Consider the following 7,773-nt stretch of genomic DNA (forward strand, 5'->3'; position numbering starts at 1 on the left):
TGGGCCTCTATTTCAGCTCGATCTTGTGTGTCTATTCGTAATTATAAAATTAATTTATCGGTCTGTTAACGTATGAGGGTGTTGTGCTAGTTGGATTTGAGATGATTCCTAGTAATTGAATACGGGTATAACTATTTCTGAAATTTGTTGACCGAATATGTGAAAATATGTTTCTGTATGACTGTCTGCGAATTGTGTGCACACATTCATTTGCATAAATTTTTGGGATTTTGGTTGTGAAGAGAAGGAAAATTGTTTTGGCAGTTTAACTGCATTAGTTCTGTACAACGGGTTACCGCATTATTTTATAAATATGTCAGCTCAGCTGCATATTCGATTTGAGTGGCAGAGACCCATTGCGTGGTGTGTAGGGTGGATGGGCCTATCATGGTCCTATGTGGTGTGTAGGGTTGATAGGCTTATCATAGCCTATAAGTGGTGTGCAGGGTGGTCGGAGTGGCGTTCGGTTGGTGGGGTGGTATTGTTTTTGACTTGTTGCATTCATCACACATTTGGATATATGTTTGTCTATATGAGCGTTGGTGTGTTGATAACATGATTAATGTACAAATGTGCATAAATGATATGTGTTATGGTATGCTTGGATATATCTTATACTGGTTTATCATTATAAGCTTTTTACATGTTATTCAAGAGCATATACTTTCTAGACTAACCTTTTAGTTGCTCTATCTTTTGGTTGATTGCTTGGTTTCGGACTCACACTGAGCTTGCGTAGCTCACCCCTTTAGTTTTAATTTCTTTCATGTGCTATACGAGACTATGCTACGGACTTGGCACATCAGAGGTCTCGGAACATTTGGTTTGATTCGGTTTAGATAATTTTTTTATAAGTTTATACGATTCGTTTAAAAGTGTTTGTAAATCGGTTATTTAAACTATGGTATGGGTTTTGATTTAGATTTTTTGTTAATTCATGTGGTTTTGGTTTGAACACCATCTTTCTGAAATCTCACGCTCGATTTTTAATTAGGTTTTTTGTTATTGAATTAAAGATTGTACTTATTTGAGAAAACAACGTATTTTTCCTCACAAAGTTGTAATCTGAAATTTCAAGTAACGTCGATTTGATTTGGTTCTAATGGTTTTAATACCTATAAATTAGTGTATCGAAACATAAAATGCTAAATGATTTAGTTTGTTTTTAGCAAATTACGCTCGAAAGAGTTTTGATAATTCTTTTTGTAAATTGCTTTCTGATCACTTTGGTGATCAATGTAACCTCTGAGATCTGGGCAAAACTTTTAGGCTGGGTTTTGGGTGTTATAGACACCTTATACCTAAGTCAATGGGTTAATCTTTCTCTTGACGTTTATTTTAATTGTCTAATGCTTTTATTGTAGGGTTTAAGAAATAGATAGGTACCTCTAGTTTCCTTAACTCTGACTCCCTCTTTGGTGTTGTTATTTGATTAAGTATGTCTTTTGCTTCACTTGAAACTTCATTAATATGTACGATCCCTAAACTAGTGAATATCCTAAAAGTCTGGAGATTTTTAAAAACTTGAGGTGTCGAATTAAGGATTATTATTTGGCAAAAATTATTAATGTCGATTGGAGTCTCATTTTTAAAATTATTATACTCTTTAAATACTTTCCTTATTAATTTCATAGGAGTTGGAGATTTACAAGGTATTTGAGATCGGTTAACACCACTTACCTCGTCAGTTATGTCTTGTTATTGCTAATATTCCCGTTATGATGGCCTTGATGTTGAAATAAGTGAAAATTCAGTACTTGACTTACATTCAATCATAAATTCCACTGTTGACTCTGTCTCACATTGGATACCCTTCTGTAACATTGTTCCTTCTCTGCACTCATTAGGTTCTGGTGGAACATTTTCCCAACTTAGAATTTCTTGGCTACTCATGTAGTAGTCTGTTTTCAGTGGTGTTGGAAACAGTGGTTTTGAGACCACAAATCTGACTATTGAGTCCATAATTATTATTACTTAATTTAGATGAGTCAAATATGGATTATATTGAATTTTGATTTGATAATTTTTTTTTGAATGAATAGTTAAGTTCAAGTGGGTTGTCCTTAAAGTTAAGTGGTTTTGAAAAACGAGGTTTCGGGACCTCATTTCTATAAATTGAGCTCGTAAATATTATTATTAAATATTTATGGAGCTATTACATAGGTGAATTAAAGTTTGGTTCGGAAATTTTAATGTTTAGCTAGTTAATTTAAAAAGGACTAAATCGTAAGAGATGAAAATTTAGTGGCTATTGAACTTTAATGAGGAAATGGCTTAATTAATATAAGTGGAAGGACTTATAAGAAAATGAAACCTTAATGTATATATAGTGGACGGTTAGTGATGTATTTTGATTAATTCTATATGTTAATTATATGTTATTACAAATTATAATTATAAAAAAGTAAAAATAAAAGAATGATAATTAAAGAAAAGCCCATCTTTCTTCTTCAACTTAGAAATCAAAACTCCATGGATAAACATTCATAAAGCTTCGGTCAACTTCTTTACTCTTGCATTGTATGTAACTTTGATCTGCTTTAGTAATTTTCATGTTTTTTAGATCGTTGTAATTAGGACCAGCTAATTCGTATCTCTGTTTTCAAAACTATTAAAGTTTCTTAAAATTACCATTGATGATTTTTGGATTTTCTTGATGATAAAGGAATATTTTGAAGCTTGGAAATGTTTTAAGACTATTTTTGAAGTGAATTTTGTTAGTTTTGCATTTAAGGACTAATATGTAAAATGTTAAACTTAGCATGAAAATATTTTGATTTTTTAGTCATTGAAGGTTTATTATGTATGGAATTAGAATCGTTTATTTGTATTTTGGTTTAAATGTGAAATTTTTAATAATTTCAGCTTTAGGGATTAAATTGAACAAAGTGTAAAAGTTTAGGAAAATTGATAAAGTATAAATTATAAGTCATATACATAAAAATAAATATGATAATGTATTTTATTTTAATAAATTGAATTTAATTATTATATAAATCAAGGATTGAATTGTACGGAGGAAAACTAGGAAAAGGGGAAAATTACAGAATAGTCCTTACGAACAAATTTGCTTGCTGGTTGTATTAGGTAAGTTCATAGAATATATATATGTTTATATGTTCATGTTATATGTTGTTACGAGTTAGTTAATTCATTTGTGGTTGAATTATTAATATTGAATTGAGGATATTAATTGTTTACGGTTGAATGTAAGGTGAGTGAGATTTACGGTTGAATTGAGGATATTGTGGAAGTACCTTTGATTTATATTGTTAAGAATTCTGTTAAGTGCTCGTTTGAACGTAGTAAACGATTAGGATATGATGGCATGCCAATAGGTTTAGAATGCACGCTTGTATGGATTTGCACTTCGGTGCCTCTGTTTGCACTTCGGTGCCTCTGATTGCAGTTCTATGCCTCTGATTCCACTTCAATGCCCCTAATTGCACTTCGGTGCCTTTGTTATTATTTCGATGCTCTCTTGTTTGTTATGGGTACCTGAGTATTCGAATTATGTTACTATATTTCATCACGCCAATTCTTAAATGAAAATATATAAATTTATTTCATGAATTGCTTGGAAATGATATGTTGGTATGATTATTGAAATCTTAATTAATGAAATTGAATAAGTGAGGTGTATGGGTTTAAAATTCGTTTGAAATGATATCAAAATGACGATAAAGTGTATAATTATATGTATGCATGATCAGCTGTTTAATGTCACAGCAATAATGTGCAAGCGTACACTGTCGATGCAAGTACAGTAGACAGATATGAGCCTGTTGGATATTACTCCCACAGGGATGGTAGTCTTTTGTCTATTAATGTTGGTGCAACAACTAGATAGAAATGAGATAAATTTTGAGAATAGTTGTCGATGCAATAACTTGATAGCAAGAAAATAAAATATGATAATGATAAACTGGGATCCCCAACATGAATCTTCAGCAAAATACTAAGTGCTCACAAGGTATAAAAAGATAGGTGATTGTCGAGGTAATAAAATTCAATGTATATCTTATCCAGCGTCACTCCTCTATTTAATTTGAGACTTAAACATGCATACTAACCCCATCTTTCGGTGATGGCAATACGACACTATTAAGAACAAGTGGAATAAATTCCTCTAATCCTCACGCAACTTCTGTTGTAATGATTGTTGGCTCAAACTGTCACTGCATAGCACTAGAAAGAGCATAGGTTTTTCCCCTTACTTATTGGTTAAATTGTTCCCGTTTAGTTATATCGATTGCATTATAATTAATTGATACAAGCAAGTATTCGAAAGAATATTTGCAGCACTTTAGACGTAGAAGTTGCAATCTGTACAGGGAAAAGGAGACAAATTCGGATATCATTCTCGAGTTTTGTAGACATACAAAAGCTCAGAATGATAGATCAAAGTCTGGCTTTTAAAAGAAGCAGACTGCATTAGTGATTCCCTGAGCAGTAGAATGGTCAAGATTTTTCCATGGCATTATTATGTTATAGAAATAAGCTCGAGTAATTCCAACCTTTATCATTCAACAGTACAAACTCTTTCCCACTTATTCTTCTAGAATTGCCACAACATTTTAATTGCCCTAGCATATTTTTATTAATAATTGATTTTATTAATCCATTCATTACATTTCTTTATCAATTAATCACATGTTTCTTTTGCAAGTTTAATTAGTCAATTTCGTATTATTAGCATAACCAATTATTTTAGTCAGTTCCGATTCTTAAGGAGATGATACTCACTCATCATTGTATTACTTGATTCGACATGTACACTTGCACATCTGCATTACACATTCACAAGCGACAATTGCATGTAAGTGTTGTTCGGTCCAGCTTCTTGGTAGTAGATTGGTGGTTGAGCAGCAATATAATTTAAACCATTAGTAGTAAACTGTTTCAACATTGAAGAGATAGAAGATACTTGAGCTAAGACTGCTATAAGGGTATCTACTTCATGTACTCTGGCTACTGATTTTCCTAAAGCTGCTTGATTTGTCGGCCACTGATAATTGTTACTTGCTATTCTCTCGATGATCTTGTAAGCCTTATTATAAGTCTTCGACAAGATAGCGCCATTTGTAGAAGCATCTACCACTAAACTTGTGTGTGCATTGAGACTATTATAAAATGTTTCCAATTGGATGCAATGTGGAATCCAGTGGCGAGGGTATTTATGTAGTAGCTCTTTGAATCTTTCCCATGCCTTGTATAGGGACTCATCATCCATCTGCTAAAAAGTGTTGATCTCATTCCGCAACTTAACATTTTTTCTAGGTGGAAATTTTTTTACCAGAAATCGTTCAACTAATTCTTGCCAAGTAGAAATTGAGTTGGATGGCAACGAATTAAGCCATGCTCATGCTCGATCTCACAACGAGTATGTAAACAACTTCAACCTCAATGTGTCTTTAGTTATGCCGGCTATTTTGAAGGAATCACTCACCTTCATAAATAATTGAAGGTGAAGATGTGGATCTTCTATGGGCATTCCACTGAATTGACCTATTGTTTGAAGCATCTGAAACATCATAGGCTTCAATTCAAACTATGGTGCCTCGATCTTCGATCTCTTAATTCTGATGTTTTACTCATTAAATTGTGACACAGCGTACTGTCTTATAGCTTGATCCCTATCATCAAAAATAAGGATTGGATTATGAACAGTAGCTACTCCATTCCCTTGAACATCGTTTTGATTCTCAAGGTTCATTTCTGTGGCTTGTCTCTAGGCTAATCTTTCTTATCTTCATTGTCTAAATGCATGATAACTCTCGAAAAGAGTTATACTTCATGCCTTTAGACCTAGCTAATTGCTTGTACTTGGGTACATTTAGTGACATTTTAGGACATTTTATTAGTATTTATCATTTGTATTAGGAGCTTAGATGGTGTTTACATTTTTTATACTTTTATTTTCATGTGGAAAGGTTGTGTTTGGTGGTTTGGAAAGTGCAGGATATGGAGAAAGAAATAAAGGAGTGAAGGTTTGTAAAGGCGAAAGGTTGGACAGTTTGCCACCTTATATGCCCTGGCAATTTTGGAAGATGACTGAGTCAACATTTTAGCGCATATCAGTATCAGCCTCACTCTACTTGTACTAGAAAAATCTGCCTAAAAAAGAAAAGTTATCGTGGGCTGTTGGAGTTACCCTAGGACGAAATGCTTATAAAACGCAAAAGAGGAATCCCTAGGTGTAAAGATCCGGAGACAACAATAGAGGGTAGCGACTGAGGAAAGAAAAAAAGAGGAGACCGAAGGCAGTCCCTCTCAACCATCACAGAACACTATGTTGCTGGTTTGAGGATTGATTTGGCAACAGCCATCTTCCTAAGTTCTTCCATTATTTCTTATTTTGTTCTCCGTAAATTGAATTGATCACCGACCCATGAGCTAAATCTCATAGGGTTGGGATTACATGATGAAAGATTTTATTTTCTTTAATAGTTGAAGCATATATTTGACTTAATTCACTATTTCATTCAATTGTTTTTCTTTTTGAATTGTATGCGTACATTACCTAGACATAGATTAGTGTGCACTATGCCCCTAAACTGAATATAATTCTAAAAAGGTTGGATTAGTTTGATCAAATTTGAATGATGCAAATGGGTATTCGATCGAATACTTGCAGTAGACTATAGAAAATAGAGCAGCGTTTGTATAGAATGAAGATAAAACATTGCAGGGTACCATGCTAAGGCCTATAGACACAGGTCAGGTAACTTAATATCTAGCTTTCGAAAGAAGTAGATCACTTTAAGTCTGTTCTGAGCAGTAGATTGAGTACGATTATGCTGAGGCATTACTGAAAGTAAAGAAAGATTCTTTGTAATCCCAACCTTCCAACTCAACATCATAGACCTTCAAACTGTTGCCACAACATCTTTGCCATAGTAGTATTAGTTATTTATTTATTCACTCGCATTTTAATCACGTAAATATTCTCGTAATTGCCATTTCATTTATACTCATGCTTTGCCTTAGCATTTAACGTCACAGCAATAATGTGCAAGCGTACACTGTTGATGCAAGTATAGTAGGCAGATGTGAGTCTATCAGATATTGATCCCACAGGGATGGTAGTCTTTTGTCCATTAATGTCCGTGCAACTACTAGATAGAAACGAGATAAATTGCGTGAATAGTTTTCGATGCAATAACTTGAAAACAATAAAATAAAATATGATAATGATAAACTTGGATCCCCAATATGAATCTTCAGCAGAATACTGAGTGCTCACAAGGTATAAAAAGATATTTGATTGTCAACAAAATAAAATTCAATGTATATCTTACCCAATATCACTCCTCTATTTAATCTGAGACTTAAAAATGTATACTAACCCCACCTTTCGGTGATGGAAATATGACACTATTAAGAACAAGTGGACTAAATTCTTGTAATCCTCATTCAACTTCCGTTGTAATGCTTTTTGGCTCAAACTGTCACTGCATAGCACTAGAAAGAACATAGGTTTTCCCCTTTACTTATTAGTTAAATTGTTCCTATTTAGTTATAATCGATTGGATTATAATCAATTGATAGAAGCAAGTATTCGAAAGAATATTTGCAGCACTTTAGACGTAGAAGTTGCAACCTGTACACATGAATTCTTAATGAAATGTTATCTTATTCGATCTTTCTTTTATTGTTTAATCCTAGGGTTTGAATGTTTTTTAACATGGAAGTGTTATTGTAGTCACTGACACTGGAAAGTGCAGTGATAGTTTGAGCCAACAAGCATTACAATGGAAGTTAAGTGAGGAT

The 7,773-nt window shown here is 33.2% G+C and overlaps 1 non-coding gene across 1 annotated transcript; it reads left to right on the plus strand.

The window, feature by feature from the left end:
* The first annotated feature begins 5,158 nt into the window (after positions 1-5,158).
* On the plus strand, positions 5,159-5,265 carry LOC128032293 (small nucleolar RNA R71). The gene has a single exon (XR_008188421.1). It is a non-coding gene; the product is annotated as a small nucleolar RNA R71 (small nucleolar RNA).
* Positions 5,266-7,773: the final 2,508 nt, after the last annotated feature.

Source organism: Gossypium raimondii, chromosome 8 (genome assembly GCF_025698545.1).
Source record: "Gossypium raimondii isolate GPD5lz chromosome 8, ASM2569854v1, whole genome shotgun sequence".
Lineage (NCBI taxonomy): Eukaryota > Viridiplantae > Streptophyta > Magnoliopsida > Malvales > Malvaceae > Gossypium > Gossypium raimondii.